The following is a 23030-nucleotide window of genomic DNA, read 5'->3' on the forward strand; positions in this document are numbered from 1 at the left end:
CACATCCTTTCATCTTTCCCTCTCCTTCCCTCTTTCCTGACGAAGCAACCGCGGGTTGCGAAAGCTTGAATTTTGTGTGTATGTTTGTGTTTGTTTGTGTATCTATCAACCTGCCAGCACTTTCATTTGGTAAGTCACATCTTCTTTGTTTTTAGATATATTTTTCCCATGTGGAATGTTTCCCTCTATTATATATATATATATATATATATGTGTGTGTGTGTGTGTGTGTGTGTGTGTGTGTGTGTGTATATATATATATGTGTGTGTGTATGCGTGTGTGTGTGTGTGTGTGTGTGTGTGTGTGTGTGTGTGTGTGTGTGTGTGTGAGGAGGAGATTACAGAAAGATGGTCGAGTTGTATATGGATGCAGACATAGATTTGAAATGGGATATATGCATGGATAGTGAGTTTTGGTATGAACATTTATTCATAAATAACTGTTCAACTATGGATAACACTGTGGGGCGAATCTGGTAATGAACTATACTAAGCTTCTAGGACATCCCGCCAACTGGTCAAACCACAAATCGCTCAATGGTTGTCGTTCTGCAATTGAAAAAAATTGTAGTTGAATCATTAATCTTATGATACACAAAAATTTATTAGTAAAAATGCATAATACTGCAAATATTATGTACATTAATACCTTCTATCGTCTCAGCTGCTACAGACATTGGTACTGAAAGGGGATGGTCCATGTCATCTTTGTCTTCCATCTCAAAATTGTCATCGATGTTGGAGCATGAATGTTCACATTTCTTGCAAAGTTTCCTTTAGAACAGTCCTGATCACCTACATCCACACCAACCTCTGCAATCTGTCTCCAATGCGCAAGATATAAGCTGAAGAAGCCTCTCAGGATGCAGGTGATTCAGTGTACTAATGAAAGCCAAGCCACTATGTTGTCAACTTTCATCTCCACTGCTCTGGAGCCATGTAGTTTCCAATCTACTGATGCACCTGATGGGAAACTCGAAGGGGGTGTTGTTGAGCTGCAGCTTCAGTGAGAGGTATAGAAGTTGTGTTTGGTGTTGTCTTGTAGGCTGATGTCTCCTACTGCTTATATCTCACCTTGTTGAGCTGTGTGATTGGGTGCTTACCACCATAGAGAGCAGTCAGAAAGCTTTCACCAGCAGCTGTTGTTTCTCCTGGGTGCGCTAAGGATCAGTGAATTTGCTAATGTATGACTCAAAATCCTGATATTTGGAGAGAGTCTCTAGAAATTTAACCTTGCTGTGGTTGAATAACACAAGCATAGGGTCAAAAGCACTCATTGCGTGGAGGAAGAGTAAGTGGTCGGCAGCACTCTCCTACACTGCACCTTCCATATGGTTGAGGAGCTGAGGGGTTGTACTTATTATTGTCTTGAGGAAATATACGTTGCAGGAGAGTTTGGAGACCCATCATTATTACCAGAACGCCACATCTTTGCCCACAATTGCGACATTGTGAGCTGATGCCAGGGATTCAGCCATGCAAACCGTAAGTGTGTCTGCATCGTCAGCTGCCTGCGTAAAGGTCATTGCATTTTGACATCACATCCTTGTTTATCACATTCGGTAGAAAATTTACTTGTGAAACAGTTGCTGCCATGGTGTTGCTAAATTATATCTCCATGGATCGCTTTTTGATCGACCTACTCAAGCACTCCATGGAGTTGATAGTTTTCTGTCAGTCCGAGTACCCATCAAACACAATTGTTGCACTTTGATTGTACTTTATTAGTCGCAGATTTGTTCGACAGTATGCTCACTGGACCGTACGAATCTCTGCAACAAGGAGCCTCCATCAATCATATAAAGTGTACTACCTGGATCCAGAGCAATGGGGTGGAAGCTAAAAAAAATTGAGCTGGCTCCCATTAACAGACAGAATGCCCCGACTCCCAAGAGGCTTCTTCAGCTTACGACTTGCAAGTGCAAGACAGATCACCAAGGTTAGTGTGGGTATATGTGAGCAGGACTGTTCTTCACGCATCTGTGTCAGCAGCATGAAGGGTTGTGTTTCAACATCGACAACAATTTTGATGTAGAAGACTAAGACGATGTGGGCGAGCTCCTTACAGACCACTGTCTGAAGCAGCTGAGGCGACAGAAGGTATTACACTACTGGCCATTAAAATTGCTACACCAAGAAGAAATGCAAATGATTAGCTTTTCAGAGCATTCACACAAGGTTGGCGTCGGTGGCGACACCTACAACGTGCTGATATGAGGAAAGTTTCCAACCGATTTCTCATACACAAACAGCAGTTGACCGGCGTTGCCTGGTGAAACGTTGTTGTGATGCCCCGTGTAAGGAGGAGAAATGCGTGCCATCACGTTTCCGACTTTGATAAAGGTTGGATTGTAGCCTATCGCGATTGGTCGAGATCCAATGACAGTTAGCAGAATATGGAATCGGTGGATTCAGGAGGGTAATACGGAACGCTGTGCTGGATCCCAACGGCCTCGTATCACTAGCAGTCGAGATGACAGGCATCTTATCCGCAGTGTTGTAATGGACCGTGTGGACCGTGCAGCCACGTCTCGAGCCCTGAGTCAACAGATGGGGACGTTTGCAAGACAACAACCATCTGCACGAACACTTCGACGACGTTTGCAGCAACAAGGACTATCAGCTCGGAGATCACGGCTGCGGTTACCCTTGACGCTGCATCACAGACAGGAGCGCCTGCAATGGTGTACTCAACGACGAACCTGGGTGCACGAATGGCAAAACGTCATTTTTTTGGATGAAACCAGGTTCTGTTTACAGCATCATGATGGTCACATCCGTGTTTGGCGACATTGCGGTGGACGCACATTGGAAGCGTGTATTCGTCATCGCCATACTGGCGTATCACCCGGCGTGATGCTATGGGGTGCCATTGGTTACACCTCTCGGTCACCTCTTGTTCTCATTGACAGCACTTTGAACAGTGGACGTTACATTTCAGATGTGTTACAACCCGTGGCTCTACCCTTCATTTGATCCCTGCGAAACCCTACATTTCAGCAGGATAATGCACAACCGCATGTTGCAGGTCCTGTATGGACCTTTCTGGATACAGAAAATGTTCGACTGCTGCACTGGCCAGCACATTCTCCAGAAATTTCACCAATTGAAAACGTCTGGTCAATGGTGGCCGGGCAACTGGCTGGTCACAATACGCCGGTCACTGCTCTTGATGAACTGTGGTATCGTGTTGAAGCTGCATGGGCAGCTGCATCTGTACACGCCATCCAAACTCTGTTTGACTAAATGCCCAGGCGTATCAAGGCCGTTATTACGGCCAGAGGTGGTTGTTCTGGGTACTGATTTCTCAGGAACTATGCACCCAAATTGCGTGAAAATGTAATCACATGTCAGTTCTAGTATAATGTATTTGTCCAACAAATACCAGTTTATCATCTGCATTTCTTCTTGGTGTAGCAATTTTAATGGCCAGTAGTGTACTTTTCCACATAGTCACCAAACACATTGAGGCACTTATTATAGAGGTGGACAAGCTTTGAAAGACTTTCATCGTAAAATTCTGCCACCTGAGACTTCAGCCTATGAGTCCTGGAGTTCCACGTCGTCATCGAAGCGCTGCATTGCAAGACAGTTCTTCATCTTGGGAAGTAAGTGGAAGTTGGTTGGTGCAAGATCGGGGCTGTAGGGCGGGTGAGGGAAAATATTCCATTTGAATGAATTAAGGAGCTCTTTAGTGCAGTTTGCAGTGTGTGGTCGGGCATTGTCGTGCAAATACAGAATTTTGCAGCTTTCCTCGGCGTTTTGACAGTACCTGGCAGAATTTATGGTTGCTCCACGTTCGAGAAAATGAATAAGAAGCACACCTTACCTATCCCAAAACACTGTCGCTATCATCTTCCTTGCTGACATGGTTTGCAAACATTTTCTTGGTTTTTGGAAGGATCTTGTGTGGCCCCACTCAGTCGACTGTAATTCTGTCTCGCAGATGACAAGTTTCACCCAAGTCTCGTAACTGGTTACGATTCGATCCAGTACTGAATCACCATGTTTGTGGTAGGCCTCCAGATATGTCAACGTTGCCTCCATTCGCTGTTCTTTATGGTGCTCTGTACGCATTTTGGGTACCCATCGTGCACAAAACTTGTGGTCGCCTAGCTTTTGAATGACAATTTCAAACAGCAAAGTCCATGAAACTTGTTGAAAAGATAGCGAAATCTCCGTTATTGTGAAGCGACGGTTTTCACGAATCGTTTCATCAACTTTAGCGAGAAGATCGTTAGTCACAATGCTCGGGCGTCCACTCTTTTCTTCGTCATGAACGTTGGTTCGGCCATTTTTAAACCAAATGCACCGTACACTTCGCACAGTTCACGATAAATTTCAATGGGTTTTAGGTTTTTTGCCAACAAAAACCGTACACAGACCGCAGCTCATAACTGGCGTGATTTTCGATTGCAGCGTACATTTCAAATTCGAATATCTAAAAAACCAGACGCGCAGAGACATTCCCGCTGTCATGGATGGATGCCAACTGAGCTGCAGAGCATGCACATACCAAAATATACGCGAACGGCGCGCGCCTAGCGGCGTCAGACGGAAACGTTCCCTAGTTTCTGAATAGCCCTCGTATAAGAGGACAGAAGTCAATGAAGGCATATATTTCACAACGTTCTTGCCTGGCTCGCGGGAAGCTAATCCTGATAATGATCATGGTGATGATAATGATACTGAAAAAATAGAACAAGATGGTTCGAACATGAAATACTGCAGAGGGTAATCTTATGACAATGGGGCAAGCATGTCTCAAAAGTACAAAGCGGTCCAGTCAAGAAAACTTGAGAAGAATGAAATGACCTATTTTGTACCATGTGATGTACACCCTTTAAACTTAGTAGAAGCACATGTAGCCTACGTATCTGACGAACCTTAATCTTTTCTTGTAACTATGCATCATTAATATCTATTCTTTAGCACCTCAGCTTCAAGATGGAAAATCTTACAAAAAGGTGTACTCATAGCATAAAAATACCAGACCGTCTGCAAGAACAGAGGTGATTGAAACAGTTTTACAAACATTTTGATAAAGCTATAAAGGCTCTGAAAGAATTTGGAACTTATAAACACTAGAAACAAAAAGTGAGGGAAAAATCTATTTTAAAGACTATCAGAAAACTAATTCATTACTTCAACTTTTTTTTCTGGTTTTTAAAAGAAAGTGAGATCGTATTGTCAAGTGTCACGGTGTAATTAGATGAATGACGAACGCTAACTTCACTTAACGAAGGTTTATTCAGCACTTGCACATACAAGAATGCGGAGCGAACTGTCTCTGACCAGAAAACATGCAGGATATACAGCTACTGAACATTCCAGTACAGTGATGCTTGACATTTGTGGATATTTCTAGAATGTACTCCAACCGAATATAGAAATTAAAATTGTACAGTCTTGGTGCGTTTTGAGCTCATGACCTTCAAGGCAATAGTTTAGTATCATAACCATTACACCATGGTGCTCCGCAGCTTATTCTGCGACATTGCTCCCTTGTTAAGCGAACAGCGTCTCGGTGTTTGTCGCCCTAGTCCGGGAACGAGTCATCGCTCCTGCATACTCCGACTCCCGATGACTGATGCTCGCCCTGGTGGTGATCTTCTTAGAACTTCTTTTGCCGCTACGCTCTTCGTCACCTTTCCGCTTGTTACCTGTCCCTGGTGCTTCGATTTACCCTGGGTTGCAGGATTCTTGTAGGGCTTCATTCGAAGGACATGGACCGTATCTCTGATCTTTCGTCGTCTTGTGTCGGGGTCGAAAACTGCAACTTCATAAGTAACATCAGACAACTGTCTTACAACCTTATAAGGTCCCAAGTAGTGCCTGAGAAGCTTCTCAGAGAGACCGATCTTCCGAACAGGAGTGAAGATCCACACGAGGTCACCAGGCTGGTAAACACCAGGGTGGTGGCTCGCGTCATACCTTCGGCGATCGTTTTCTTGAGCTTGCAGCGTGCGGAGTCGAGCTAACTGCCAAGCTTCCTCAGCTCTGGTTAACACCTGGCCGATGTAGTCGTTGTCCACGTCATCAGGATGCAACGGAAACACAGTGTCCATCGTCGTAGTCGCCTCACGCCCATGCACCAGGAAAAAAGGACGTTATCCCTTGGTGTCTTGTTTGGCAGTGTTGTAAGCAAACGCCACGAAAGGTAGCACCTCATCCCAGTTGCTCTGCTCAACATTGACGAACACTGATAGCATGTCGGCCAAGGTCTTATTAAGGCGTTCAGTAGGCCCGTTAGTTTGCGGCTAGTAGATAGTCGTCATGTGGTGAGTAATGTTGCACCGACGGTTTATCTCTGGCACAAGATTCGATTGAAAACTTTCCCTCGGTCCGTCATTAACGAGCTTGGGGCACTGTGTTTTAATACAATGTCTTCCACGAGGAATTTGGCAACCTCGAATGCTTCGGCTGTTTACACGGCTTTTCGAATGGTATAGCGTGTCAGATAATTTGTGCAAACAATAATCCATCTGTTGCCACTAGCAGACGTTGGAAATCGTCCGAGGAGGTCAATCCCAACAGGATGGAAAGGCGTTTCGGTTGGTAGGATTGGTACGAGTCGGCCAGGTGGTCGATCCGTAATTAACGACCTTGGGGCACTGTGTTTTAATACAATGTCTCCCACGATGAATTTGGCTACCTCGAATGCTTCGGCTGTTTTCACGGCTTTTGTAATGGTATAGCGTGTCAGATAATCTGTGAAAACAATTATCCATCTATTGCCACTAGCAGACGTTGGAAATCGTCCGAGGAGGTCAATCCCAACAGGCTGGAAAGGCGTTTCGGTTGGTAGAATTGGTATGAGTCGGCCAGGTGGTTTCTGAGGGACTGCCTTTCTTCTCTGACACTCTCGACAATGCGACACATAATGACGGACACTCCTAAATAAACCTGGCCAGAACAATCTCTTGTGGATTCTATAGTATGTCTTAATAAATCCTAAATGTCCAGCCTCAGGTGTGTCATGCAGTTTCTGTAGAACATCTAAGTGCATGTGTTTATGGATCACTGGTAGCCACCTCTTTCCAAACGGATCAAAGTTTTTCTTGCAAAGTAATCCATTAACTACCTTAAATCGTCGTTTCACATCCTCTGACCGATTTAAGGCAAGCATAATTTGAGATATCTTCTCGTCCTTCTTCTGCTGAGCAGAGAGATCCTTGAGTGCTGCGACACAGTCAATATCTTTATCAAAGTCTTGATGGTCTCGCACAGGGTTTCCTGAGAAACAGGCGGCACCTTGGTGGTTTCTTCCCCTTTTGTACACTATGGTAATCTCATACTCTTGAAGACGTAGTACCCACTGGCGAGTCGTCCTGTTGGATCATTAAGACCTGTCAGCCAACAAAGCAATTCAATGCGAATTGTGCCCGACATAGGAGATATAAAAATGAAAAAGCTGGCACAATATGCTTACTTTCATTCCATAATGTCATATGGGATTATTTTTTGGGGTAATTCATTAAATCAAGCTAAAGTTTTCCGGGCACAAAAACGTGCAGTAAGAGTTATATGTGATGTGAACTCAAGAACATCCTGCAGAAGCCCATTTAGGGAACTAGGGCTACTAACTACTGCTTCCCAATATATTTATTCTTTAATGAAATTTGTCATTAAATGGCTCTGAGCACTATGGGACTTAACATCTGTGGTCATCAGTCCCCTAGAACTTAGAACTACTTAAACCTAACTAACCTAAGGACATCACACACATCCATGCCCGAGGCAGGATTCGAACCTGCGACCACAGCAGCCACGCGGTTCCGGACTGTGCACCTAGAACCGCTAGACCACCGCGGCCGGCTGTCATTAAATATATATATATATATATATATATATATATATATATATATATATATATATATATATATATATATATATATAACTTCTGCACAATTTCAGTGCAGTAATGTGTTCATTGTAAATAAATGTGTGTGTGTGTGTGTGTGTGTGTGTAAGTACAATCTAACTTCTGCACCATTTCAGTGCAGTAATGTGTTCATTGTAAATAAGTATTATAGTAGTTGCATTACATGTTTATTACCTCATAAATAAATAAATAAACTTTTTTTATTTTAAATTCAGTGCATTAGTATTCTAAAATGATCCTTTCATATAGTGTTCATTAAAAAATGACAATCATCCCACCTGGGAACTGTGGAAAGGTACATTAGCTTATTTGTTTGAGTTGTAAATATTTGTCATGTATTTTTGTTTTTCTGACATGTTCTACATACTGGAGGACCTCCTCACTACGGATCAATTGGAATGAAAGTAAATCTAATCTAATCTAATCTGATGGTCTGTAACAGCTGTGAATGGCCTTCCATAGTGATACTGCGGAAATCTGCATATGGCCCAGATCACAGCAAGACATTCTCTTTCTGTAGTTGAGTAGTTTTTCTCGGCTTTTGTAAGTGTCTTAGAAGCATAGGATATAATCTTCTCTTTTTCATCCGAAATTTGCACCAGAACAGCATCGATTCCATACCCACTGCCATCTGTGTGCGGTTCTGTAGGTGCTCTCTCATTATACAGACCAATTACAGGATCAGTCGTCAGAGATTCTCGCAGCACATCGAAAAAATCTTGTTGAGCATCACCTCAGATGAATTTAGCATCAGCTTTTAACAACACTTGGAATGGCCTGGTTTTGATACAAAACGACAGTAATAAGAACATAATCCGAGGAAGCTTCTCACACCTCTAATACTTTTAGGAATAGGAAATTCCGTTATAGCTCTCGCCTTTTATGGGTCTGGCCGCACACCTTCGTTTGGGACAAGGTGTTCAAGTATTTTGATTTCTTTTGCTCCAAAGAGACACTATCTTTGATTAAGTTTCAGTCCGCCTTGTTGGAGACACTTGAGAACGGCCCTCTGTCTTTTTATATGTTCATCGAATGTCTCTGAGAACACTATAATGTCATCTAAATAAGAAAGACACATCGTCCACTTGAGGTGCCTTAGAAGATTATCCATCATTCGTTCAAAAGTTGCTGGTGTATTACACAAACCAAACGGCATTACCTTAAACTCATAGAGGCCCTCATGGGTGATGAATGCCGTTTTCTCACGATCAGCCTCATCTACTTCGATCTGCCAGTATCCCAAGTACATATCCATGGTTGAGAAAAACTTAGCCCCCTTCAGAAAATCTAGTGTATCGTCAATTCGTGTAAGAGGGTAAACGTCGTTTTGAGTTATCTTATTAATCTTCCTGTAATCAACACAAAAGCGCCAGCAGCCATCGTTCTTTCTGATTAGGACCACTGGTGACGACCATGGGCTCTGCAAAGGCTGTATGATGTCATTCTTCATCATTTTCTCTACCTCGTCGCGAATTATTCGACGTTCAAATGGTTCAAATGGCTCTGAGCACTATGGGACTTAACATCTGAGGTCATCAGTCCCCTAGAACTGAGAACTACTTAAACCTAACTAACCTAAGGACATCACACACATCCATGCCCGAGGCAGGATTAGAACCTGCGACCGTAGCGGTCGCGAGGTTCCACACTGAAGGGCCTAGAACCGCTCGGCCACACCGGCCAGCTTTATTCGACATTCCGTTGCTGACACACGGTATGCTCTCCGGCTTATTGGTTGATGATCTTCAGTGCTAATCCGGTGCTTCACCGTCGATTTGTCTAATTTGCTCTTCACCTGTGGATTAAAGCATTCAGAGAACTCTTGAAGAATGGCAAGTAGCTTCTTCTGTTGATCCTTAGCGAGATGTGGTGATAGTCGAGCTATAAGATCTTGTCTCGTAGTGGTAGTGCTAACTTCTCCCACAGACTCGGCATGGGAGGTTTCTATGATGCTCAGCTGTTCTTCAATTAACGGCTCAGCGTTTCCTATGCACAAGTGTCAGGGAAGAATCTGCGGTTCTCGGCGGCAGTTGACTATCCACAATTCACCGAATCCGTTCTTAAACGAGACGATAGAGGCTGGGATGACCAAGTTATTCTTCAGTGGTATGCTTCTCTTTCATTCCACTACCAAAAAAAAAAGGTTCAAATGGCTCTGAGCACTATGGGACTTAACATCTGTGGTCATCAGTCCCCTAGAACTTAGGACTACTTAAACCTAACTAACCTAAGGACATCACACAACACCCAGTCATCACGACGCAGAGAAAATCCCTGACCCCGCCGGGAATCGTACCCGGGAACCCGAGCGCGGAAAGCGAGAACGTTATCGCACGACCACGAGCTGCGGACTTCCACTACAAGATCCATGGGATGATGCATGGAATGACACATGACAGCTACCTTTGTAGCGCTGCCTGCAGGAATGATCACTTCATCGAGCACACGTAGTCTCCACACCCTCAGATGCCCATCTTCCGGTCCACACTATCTCATCTCGTCCAGCAAAATCTTCGAGCGACCACAATCTATAACTGCCTGAGAAGCTTTCAAAAAGTCCCATCTGAGAATGACGTCATGACTACACTCTTGTAAGACGATGAATTCTAAGGGCTGTGTATGGCCACTTATACCCACTCGAAGGGTACATCTTCCTGTAGGTTTTACATATTTCCCATTAGCCACCCTCGGCAGAGATGTTTTGCTGTCGACGAATACGGTTTTCTGCGACTGGCGACGGTACTTCTCCTAAATGACTAAATATGATGCTCCAGAGTCCACAAGAGCTTGGGCTGGTCGGCCAACCATGAGGATATCGACGTAGTTTCCTATTATTTTTTTAGTGATCGACGGTGGAGGATTTTTCTCTTCAGCAGCCTCACCTCCAAGGAAGGTCGGACCCTTTAGTTTTCCAGGTTGCGGCAGCTAGGTGATCGGCTGGAGCTTCTAAACAGCGATGGAGACCTTGATCGGCACGTTGGGTATCGTCCTCTCCAGCGGCTACCTTGCGGCGATGGTGACCTACGTCGTCCTGCACCCACATCTTCTTGTTCATCTTCATCGTCCCGGAGTTGGCGTCGGCTAAGATCGCTGTGCTGTCTTCTGGCGCAGGCGTCATCAAACATCCGCCGCCGCACCACATGTCCCGGTCGTTCGTAGTGGAAACACACTGGTTGGTTGTCCTGGGTTGTGCAGACGTCAGTCTTCCTTGGTGCCCAAACAGGTTCCTCATGCGGCATTGTAGGAACGTAACTTCGGCTGGGTCTCGGCTTTTTCACCGTTTTAAAGGGAAATGAAGGACGAGAGATTGGGTTCAAAGTCTGTTCCACTTCCTCCCTTACAACCTCTTGAAGCGTCCCGGTTTTTTGCTCGCCGTGCAAACTCCCTCTCTCACTATCTGATGAAGAACACTTGTGAAATCAATTGCTTCCTCCATCACAGACATCGATACGACGTTTGGAAGCCGTTCAAACTTCTTGCGTGTAATTCTTTTTTGATGCACTGTCTCGATATACTTGCAACATTTTATGAAGTCGTCTGCTGTCGAAACCTCCTTCAGGGGTAGGGCTTGATACATGTCCTCAGCAACACCCTTCATGAGATGTGCAACCTTATCTTCCTCCTTCATTCGAGGATCCACTATTTTACACAGCTCCAAGACGTCTTGAATGTAGGATGCTGTCGTTTGTCCTGGACGCTGTGAACTGCACTTTAATTTATCTTCAGCTTTGCACTTCTGTCGTCGTGTGTCGCCGAAATACTTGCGCAGCTCTGCCTGGAATACTTCACAGCTTGCGAACTTCTCCTCGTTGTTCTCATACCATTGCTTGGCAGTGCCCTCCAAGTGGAAAAATACGTTAGCCAAACTCACGGTGTCATCCGATTTGTTAAATTTGGCTATACGCTCATATACCTTCAACAACTTGTTTGGATCTTGGCCATCGTCACCAGAGAACCCAGAAGGATGTCTCATGTGGTGGCTTACTGTTGCTGTCATCGCAATGTCCTCTTCTTCTTCTGTCTCCGGTAGATTGTGATCTGTTGAATACTGCTCGAACTCGGGTTTCTCGCCACGTAAACGGCAGCTCTGTCGTGGCCTGATGGGAGCTATCACAAATTGCAGTACCTAGCGTCTCCACCAGAAGAATGTCACGTAGAAGATGGTGTAATTAGATGAATGACGAACACCAACTTCACGTAACTAAGGTTTATTCAGCACTTGCACATACAAGAGCCCGGAGCGAACTGCCTCTGGCCAGAACACATACAGTATCTATACAGCTACAGAACATTCCAGTACAATGATACTTGACATTTGTGGATACTTCTAGAATGTACTCTAACCGAATATAGAGTTTTGAACTCACGACCCTCCAGACAACAGTTTAGTATCATAACCACTACACCACAGTCCTACTCAGCTTGTTCTGCGACAATATAACTCATTTTCAGCAGAGAGAAAGGCTGACAACTGGTAAAGCAACTCAAAATATTCAAGATCTTTTGAGTTTTCTGAAAGGTTCTAGAGACTCTTGTACTCCTGAAGCAATTTCAAAGGCCAAAATATTAGCAGAAAATAATAAAGTAAGAATGGAATTCTCAGAAAAAGGTATCAGAGGAAAGTAAAAAAAAATTCGATGAGCTTTGTGTCAATGAAGTATCTGAACATTCACAGGAATACTTGCTCAGGCTGTCCCTGTTAGAAATAGATGACACAGTAGTAATAGAGCTGGGCACCAGCTTTAAGACACTGCAGAAAACTAGTGCAATATTCAGTTTTTTGTGTGGTGCCAAATTCAAGAAATCAAAGTGGAGGACTTAAAGGCCAAAGGAATGGAACTGGCAGTTTCCTATGCAGAAGACCTTAAGAAGGAAGAACATATGTTTGAAATTAAAAGCTTCTAACACCATGAGCATTATTTGAGGCATATAACTGCTCAACGAAGGTTGACAAACTTAAGTATAATCTCTGTAAAACACAGACAAGTCATTTCCATAAACTATGACCAGATCATAATCATTTGTATTGTAGAAAAACTCGAATAGCGAAATTTTTAATTTATTATTTGTACAATGAGGAAACATATCCCGAGGGGGAACCTGTTCCCCTACCCGGCGCGTCCCCAGGTGGCGGATAGGGGAAAGCTCTACAGATATGTAGGGTAGGTGGGAAATAAAATACCACCCGTGGACCAACACAGGACCAGAAATCCAAAGGCGACTGTCTCACATTGGGCGGTCTTTGGTCAGCGTCTGTTCCCCAGGTTAGGGGCGGCTGGGAAAAACCTCCAGGGCTAACAACCATGGTTGTAAATTTGTGGCTCGAAGAGTCACCCCTTACATAATACTATCAATCATGGAAGAGTGTAATGTGAAACAAATTACCCCAGGTGGACAATCCACCGCACCAAGGTGCGCAAGCAGACTATCGGATTCTGGGGAGTCTGCAGCATTGCACAGAGATGAATCGGGACATGATAAGACATCAAGCAAATTGAAATGTAAAAAAACAAGTTACATAGCTACTTTCAATGTAAACTCTCTTTTAAAAACAGGAAAATTAAAACATCTTACAGATACCCTCAAACATCATAGAATACTCATAACATCACTACAAGAAACTCGATACATAGATGAAAACAATTTTGATTCCGGAGGTTTCAGAATATACAAAGGAAAGGTAGGCAAAAGAATAATGAAAAACACACCCCACCTCGGAACGGGCTTTATAATAGATAAAAGTATTTTAGACTCCATTATCAGCTTTCAATCACAATCGGAAAGACTCTCCACACTCACTTTTAAATCTGCTAATAGAGTATACACAATTGTGAATGCACATGCCCCCATAAATGAAGACAATAGGAAAAATAAGGAAAAGGTGGAACGTTTTTGGGAACAACTAGATAGATGACGTGGTGCAAAAGATCCCAGACAAACACAACATCATACTTACGGGGGACTTCAATGCTCAAGTAGGAAAAGAGAAGAAATACAAAAATATTGTTGGAAACTACCCAGCGCACAATAGAACTAACCAAAATGGAGTCAGATTAGTAGAACTCTGCCAAGCGCATGGCTTGATCCTGAAATCCACAGCCTTTAAGAGACTACCCAGAAAACAGAAGACATGGACCTCACCAAACCCACACTTGGGTGAATTTCAACTTGATCATGTGGCGATAAAATGGAAACACCATACAGAAATACAAAATGTCAAAGTACTCAGAGGAGCAAACTTGGATTCTGATCACTATCTTTCTAAAATAAAACTCAAAATTATCCCCAAAAGGAAAGATAGAAACAGTAAACCCAAAAGCAGAAGATACGATCCAGAAAAGATAATGAATTCGAAGGAGTTTCCCCTCGCGACTCAAGATATAAGGAACCAAAATTGGGATCAAATGAAGGAAAGCCTACTAACCAAAGCTGAACAAATAGCACCTATAACCAAAATCAAAAAACACGCATGGTGGACAGAGGAATGTGACAAACTTATTGAGCAAAGAAAGAAAGCATGGCAACAGATGCAATCTCAGAAAAATGAATATAATAGGCAAAATTTCCTGAGTGTAAGAAAACTAGTGAGTAAAAACCTCAAAAGAATTAAAAAAGCACAAGAAGATCAACTCCTTTTGCAGATCAACGAAGACTTCAACAAAAACAAGACTAGGAGCTTTTACAGAACTTTTAAACAAAAAATAACCAAGTACAGCCCACCGACACTCCAATTACAAGATAAAAATGGTAATATTGCACACAACAACAGGGATAATTGCAAAATTTTGAGAGAATATTTCGAAAACCTTCTCAACTGTAAAGAACCAATTGAAAAAATGGATTTCAGCAACTCAACTTCAACAAGTCCTAACTCAGAACCACCCACCGTCGAGGAACTACAATCAATCATTTTGAATCTCAAAAACTATAAGGCTTCGGGAGAGAACCAAATTACAGCTGAACTGTGGAAAAATATCAATAGAAATACCATAGAATCTCTCCAAAACATATTTGAAGAAATATGGAAAACAGAAAGAATTCCGGATGAATGGAAGATGGCCCTCATTCACCCAATTCATAAGAGGGGATCCAGAACAGACCCCAACAATTACAGAGGGATTTCGCTCCTTGACGTAACATACAAAATACTGTCTAAAGTCCTTTTGAACAGAGCAGAACCCCAGCTAGATTGTCAACTTGGAGAATACCAGGCAGGCTTCAGAAAGGGAAGATCCTGCCCAGAACAAATTCTAAACCTAAAAAATCTTATGGCCTACCAAAAATCGAGAGCAAAAGCGTATGTCATCACATTCATTGACTTTCAAAAGGCGTACGACTCCATAGACAGGGAATCTCTAATCTCCATATTAAAAGAATTGAACCTAGACAATAAAACTACAAACCTAATTAGAGAAACCATCACCAACACATACTCCAAAATTAAATTTATGGGAGAACTCTCAGACCTATTTGAGATAAAAACTGGAGTACGACAAGGTGATGGACTCTCTCCATTGTTATTTAAGTGTGCCCTAGAAAAAATAGTAAGAGAATGGAACAAGAAAATCAATAGTGGAATCCGACTAGGAACAAAAAACAAAGGCATCAAGGTTAATTGCCTAGCATTTGCAGATGATATGGCCCTACTAGCTGAAACATGGGAAGAAGCCAAAGAACAGATCCTCGAATTACAGAAACAAGCAGAGAAAAGAGGCCTTAAAATTTCTTTTGAAAAAACCAAAATAATCACAAATATAAAAAAGCCAATGAAATATCTTAAAGTAAGAGACCAAAAGATCGAAATTGTTAAAGAATTCAAATATCTTGGTGAATGGATTAGCTGGAACGCCCTTGAGAAAAAAGCAATAGAATTAAGAAGAAACAAAGTTGAACTAGCCTTTCAGCTTACTAAAAATACTTATAATAAAAAGTCCCTCTCATGGAATTCAAAAATAAAACATTACAACACTGTCATTAAACCAGAAGCACTATATGCAGCTGAGACATTATCTATCACTAACCATGGCCCAATTGAAAGGCTAGAGATCAAAGAAAGAAAAATATTGAGAAAAATTTTAGGCCCCAAATTTCATAACGACAAACTAATTCATACCAAAAATGAAACACCCTACAAAACCACAGAAAAACTTTCGGGTACAATGAGGAAAAGAAGAATTGAGTTTTATGGGCACATTCTCAGAATGAACCCAAATAGACTTACAAAAAGAATGTTTGACTACTTCAGGAATAAAAAATCCAAACCAAATTGGTTTATCCAAACAGAGAAAGACTTAAGAGAACTACACATCACAGAAAAAATGCTCACAGACAGGACCGCAAAAATGATAAGCAAAGACAGAAAAGAGGGATTCCAGCTCCAAAATAGAAAGAAAAGAACGATTGTCATCTCTGATGAGGAAAGAAAAGCAAGATCAGAAAGAATGAAGCAGTACTGGGCGAAAAGAAAGGCACAGAACACACAGAAGTGATTGAGTCAACGTACCCCAAAGTTGGGTGAAAAGAAGAAGAAGAAGAGGAAACATATTTTATTTTTTGTATTTTTTTAAAATGATTTTGTTTGTTTTAATCTTTGACCTTAATTCAGTCAGTAAAAGAAGTTAATGTTATCAGACTATGAGATTTATTTTAAAACAAATTCTCTAAATTACTTATATAAAGCTGTTAATTTTTCTATGGGGGGGGGGGTGATGAAAGAATTGGTTGCAAATTTAAGCTTGTCCCCTTTGCGAAAATCCTAGTTCAAGTCCTGTTGGGAACCAAAATAAATTGCCATGACTTTAGTATAATTTTTGTCTTTGAACAAAAATGTAATTTTCGTTTATCTCATTGTGCGTTTCTTTCAGTTACTTTCTGTACTACAATGTAGCAGTTCTTTCTATATATGGTCCAAGTTTCAAGCTATGTTACTTGGCACTGACATATCTGTGCAAGTTACTTTCGCCCTTACATTCTGCATATCAGTGTCTTTGATGCTTTTGAAACAATCAGAACTGTTAAAATTACTCTCATTCATAAATCAAGAATTAAAAAGATCACAGCAATTTAAAAAATGTGGGAATGAAGTTATTCAAGTTGAACTTTAAGTTCAAATTCATTTGCAAATGTTGGTGTTTTTTAATGACAATTAATTAATTTTTTGATATAATTGTTGTAGTTAAGATAGTGTGCAATAAATCCGCTGACAATGGTTGTCGATAGAATTAAGGTTGTTTTTCTTGATTAATAAGTAAGCTTTTTGACTGGAATATGTATGTGCTATTTATACTAGGAAAACGACTATCTACCTCATCAGTAAATTAAAATATAAAGAGATAACCATATTACATCCACAAAAGATCAATATATCCAGCAGTTTCAACTCTGAAGTTATGACTTGGGAGAATTAATTTATTGTGTGTCACAGTAAACTTGTTGATAAGTACATTGTTTGAATGATGAAGTGTAAACCACAGATCAATTGGTAATGCAAGATGCTGATCCCTAAACTGCAGCTGCAATAGTTACAGGTGCTACTGAAAATATGAAGTGTATTTTTACTGTTGTAGTGAGAAAACAGAAGAGGACGATAGAGGACAATGAAACAAGCAAATAATCCTGATGAACATAGATCCAAAAACCAATGTTTCCCTGATCTCCACAATGACAGTCATGCAAGTGTTACAACACTGTTAATGTCTAAGGCTACATTTATTTTGAAACACCACAACTGAGGCATAAATTATAAAGTGATAAACTGGTCTCATCTGATTTTGTCACCATTCTAGATATCTAAGTATTGATAAATAGCGTTTTAACAACAAATGTATTGGTAATGACTCACCAATAATGTAGCCTCCCTGGTCTCAAAACTGGAACCCACTGGATTTTTTTTGTTTAGTATATTCGGAAGCTCTGGAGTATTCGCTGAACTCTGGGAATGCATTTTGGATGGTTGTTCATGCATTTGAAACCACCTGTAATTTCTGAATGTGTATGGGCATCTATGAGCGGCAATGCTGATGCCTACTTTCACATGAAGAGTGACCAAAATCCGTATAATACTTTCCAGTTTACTTCTTGTATCAAAGCAAAGATTAGTGATGCACATATTATCATAAGTGGTATTGAGAACCAACCAAATTCGTTAAACTGAAACAATGCTCTTGTGCCAGATTGAATCCTCATCACATACATAACTTAGAGTTGACTGAACTCCAATTTTGAGCATAAAATACCGTAGATCCAAAGCAAAAATAACCATACCCTCTGAGTGGAAAGATTTGTGGAGGTGATGCAATTATATATAATTGTGTACTACGCGAAAAATTACACAGATATCAATTCAGAACTTAAGGTCACTTGCTAGTGAATTGCCTTCAAAAATTCGAATTTTTTTCCATCTTAAATCAGTATGTAGAGTTTTGTGAACAAAATGGTAGTTAAATGAATCGTTTCGGACATCGGGAACATCTTTAAAATCAAATTTAAATATATGTTGGTATGCGGCAACGACCGTATTTACGCTGCGGTCGGCTGTCAAATTGCGTCATTATTATTTTGCCACTTCGAAAAAATACACTGCGTAATCGTTTTTTGAGTTGACAACCCTGTTAGCATACACGCTTTCCGATAGTCCTTTGTTTTCCTTTGTATATCTATGGTTGTCGAGAGTTGTTTGTGTTCAAACTTCTGTATGTTGTTGAGTTGTTGGTGCTGTGTCATTCTCGGAACCAGTTATGCGTGCAAAAACGTGTTTTGGAATGGGAAAACGTAAGTTTTGTGGTAATTGGTTTACTTCGTTGGAAACTAGAAATTGTGTAATTACATCCACAAATCAACTGGATGTTATGCCAACTCCGGCAAGTGACTCATGACAGAAGCTAAAATATTTGAGTACCCAGAGTGACATTTCTATAAAATATGATCAAACCACTGTAACAGAAAGTGTTTTCATAATTGCTGAATTGAGTGCTTTATGTTCGCTTCTAAAGAATGCTGTTGTGTGTGTGCTTCATGGAAAAGGTGGTATTAAAATCGTCGAAGATTTTGAAGGCAGGAAAGGTGTGGCTAGTAAGTTACAAGTGTTTTGTGATTTCTGTGGGCTAACTCAAAGTGGGTATTCTTCTGGATTGTGTGAAGGAAGAGTTTATAACACAAATTATCAGACTTGCATATGGAATGGTATGTATTGGGAAGAGTAGAATGGCGGCTCAAACATTTTGTGCTATCATAAATTTTCCTCCACTTGAAGATTTGAGAAGTACACACAGCTACTTCTTGAAAGTCTTGGTCAAGTGAGTGCTGTGTCTATGAAGAAAGCTGTAGAAGAAACTGTGTTATGCAATAAAGGTGACACTGATATAGCTGCAGCTTTTGATTGGACATGGCAGAAGTTTGGTCACCTATCATTGAATGGTGTTGTCAGCGTAACAGAAGCTCAGTGATGGCAAACCAATTGGTGGTCGGGGTCGTCTTACTAAGGATGATGTGGACAAACTGCAGCTCTATTATGGTTTAGCCATAAGAAGGAATCAGGACAATATTGAGGCCATGAAGAAAGCAGTATGGGCTACCTTTTCCATAAAGCTTCTATGGATGACCATCCACAGCATGCTCTCTGTGACAGTTGTGTAGACACATGCTGTGGATACAAAAAAAGCAATAGCAAATGGTGAGACGTTTTGCTTTAGTAATGGGGCAGAAAACAGATGTGATGTTCAAAATGGATCTGAGCACTATGGGACTTAACTTCTGAGGTCATCAGTCCCCTAGAACTTAGAGCTACTTAAACCTAACTACCCTAAGGAGATCGTACACATTCATGAACGAGGAAGGATTCGAACCTGCGACCATAGCGGTTGCGCGGTTCTAGACTGTAGCGCCTAGAACCGCTCAGCCACTCCGGCCTGCTAACAGATGTGATGTTTTAGAGTTGTTGGGTCTAACTCCTGGTTTCAGTATTAGACAATTAGATTGCAATTGATTCCTTGAGAGTGGCCAAATGCCAAAAATGGGTTCTTGAGGCAACTAAAGAGGCCAGAATAGCAAAGAGGAGCAAGAAAAGGAAAAGAGAAGATGAGGAACACACAAACCAAGAATATTATGCTACTGGAGGGTTATAAGAATAATAGAGGTGATTAACAGATGAAATGTACCTTTAAACTGAATTTCCCAAGAATCAAATTTTCTGAGATGTTTATTTTATGCAAAAAAACTATTTGAGCTAGAGGTCTGAAATTTTTTATGATATGTCAGGCTTACTGTCCCCAGGAGGAAAAATATATCCTTATTAATTGTAAAAAATTACCTTAATTTTGATTGTCTAATTTAATTATTTATAGTATAAAAGCTATTGATCGAAATCATTTGATTGTAGTCTACTTTCTAGATAACAGTGTCATAAATATGTGCACAATGTTTTAAGCATCTAAGAAAAGTAGTTAATAACTTCAAACATAGACTGGCAGGAAAAGTTTTAATTACTGACCAACATAAATGTTTATATAATAAAGTTTATGTCAGAGCTCTTCTGATTATTCTTACACCAAAATCTACATCCTTAAAACACTTTCATTGTCCTAAAATTTCTTTGCATTCAGAGTTCACATTATGTAGTTAGACCCTCATAAACTTTATAAAAATTCTTAGTGTTTTTCCAAGCATTCACTGGCAATTGACCTTAATAATATTTCATAGTGGAGTAAATGGACAATATAGTATAGTCATCAAAGTCTAAAGCAAAAGAAGAATATGATCGACAGGAAGATTAATAATCTGAACTTTGAACACTAATAATTTAATAACAAAATGAAAATATTAATGAAAAAATAGAAAAATAAAATCATTGGTACCATACTATGTTTCATTATATTTAATTAAGCAAAAAATATAAAAAACTGTGCATAAAGAGTAATGAAACAACTAATTATCAATAATTATTTAGTGAACATAGCAAGATAAATGACATCATTATAAAAATTTAAGAAACAGATAATTTAAAAGAATTAAAAAAATTTTACCAAACAAACTACTGTGTAAATACCTACAGCACACTTCCAAACAACAAACTAAGAAATAATACAAAAAATTGTAATCTGTCTCTGGAAGATAAAGTAATAATTTAAAATAATACATGAAGAACAGTATAGCCCATTCTTAATGAAACTTTCAGTAAATATTATCACTGTGAAGAAAATACACAAACACTACTAAAATATACTAGAAAAAAATAAAATTTTTACATTAATTTTCATAGTTTAGAAAAATATTAGTCTTTGGTGGAAGAAATAAAACCAGTCTGTGCATTAAATACTCCTTGGGGTAGGAAAATATCCCTATCATCAGACTCAAGACAGATGTTTTATAGAGCTAACTCCCATTTTGATTAAAATTGTAATTTACCCCTATTAATTGATATGAATATTAATGATATTGAATTGAAACTTAGCGTGTGATAAACAGATTTTATAAATTTACGAACATTCCTTCCTGGATTAATAATAGTTACAATGTTAGAGAGGTTTTGATTTTCATACATTTTATTTTCAACATTTTTTGGTGGTACAGTAGTTCAATTTATTTTTATAAGAAGAATTTATAGTAATGGAAGATTCACCATTATATTTTTAAGGATATTTGTTATTGTTATATTAATTATTGTAAAAAATAGTTATAGATTTCTTTAACATTTCAGAAGTCATAAAAAACGACAGTTCAATCAACCACCACTAAATAACATCTGGAGGGATCATATTATTTTTACTATAAGAATAATTTGTCTACCTTTAGCACTGCTGGCAGTAGTAAAATTTAATAATATTTCCAAGATATTCTTAATTTAAAAGTATTAAAACTGATTTACCAGCAACTAACGGTATTTTATTTTGATAAAATTTTGGTTCATAGTTACACATTGTAGCATGGACTCAAATAATGTCTGAAGTAGTGCTGGAGGTGATTGACACCATGAACCCTGGAGGGCTGTCCATAAATCCGTAAATGTACAGGAGATGGAAATCTCTTCTGAGTAGCATGTTGCAAGGCATCCCAGATACGCTCAATAATGTTCATGTCTGGGGAGTTTGGTGGCCAGCCAAATTGTCTAATCTAAAAACAGTGTTCCTGGAGCCATTGTGTAGCAGTTCTGGACGTGTGGGCTGTCACATTGTACTGCTGGAATTGGCCAAGTCTGTCGGAATGCACAATGGGTGTGAATGGATGTAGGTGATCAGAAAGAGTCATACATAGATGTATCAGGGGTCCCATATTACTCCAATTGCACATGACCCACACCATTACAGAGCCTCTACTAGCTTGAACAGTCCCCTGCTGACATGCAAGGTCCATGGCTTCATGATGTTGTCTCCATACCTGTACACATCCATCTGCTCGATAGAGTTTGAAACAAGAGTCATCCAACAAGGCAACATGTTTCCAGTCATCAGCAGTGCAATGTTGGTGTTGATAGGCCCAGGAGAGACGTAAGGCCATTATGCAGTCATCAAGGGTACAAAAGTTGGTCTTCATCTCCAAAAGCCCATATCGATGATGTTCACATTGTGACACTTGTTGATGGCCCATTATGAAATATGCAGCAATTTGCATAGTGGCTGCACTTCTGTCACATTGAATGATTCTCATCAGACGTAATTGGTCCCATTCTTGCAGGGTCTTTTTCCGAATGCAGCGATGTTGGAAATTTGACGTTTTACCGGATTCCTGATATTCATGATACACTCGGGAAACAGTCATGAAGGAAAATCCACACTTCATCGCTGCCTGTTTAATATCTCTGTACTTGAATATGCATGCTTGTACCAGTTTCTTTGGCGCTTCCGTGTATATCCTTCGTTTGTATTCATTAATAAGAAATATAAGTTATGCATTATGATTTTATATGTATGGATATATATTGTTATTTGAAACCTTGAAGTTAAATATTGTTTTGAGGTGCTACCAAGAGTAATCAAGAAACTGTTATTAACATTACTTAGGAATAGATACAATCCAACGAGATTGAGGTGTATTTGCTGCAGGTAATACCACATTCAATAGACTTGTTACACTTCAGCTTGTTTTTCAGTGCACTACTGCACCGGTTGCTGCAATTCACATACCCTTTATAAATCAGATATGGTCAAATAAT

This window comes from Schistocerca piceifrons, chromosome X (genome assembly GCF_021461385.2).
Source record: "Schistocerca piceifrons isolate TAMUIC-IGC-003096 chromosome X, iqSchPice1.1, whole genome shotgun sequence".
In the NCBI taxonomy this organism is placed as follows: Eukaryota; Metazoa; Arthropoda; class Insecta; order Orthoptera; family Acrididae; genus Schistocerca; species Schistocerca piceifrons.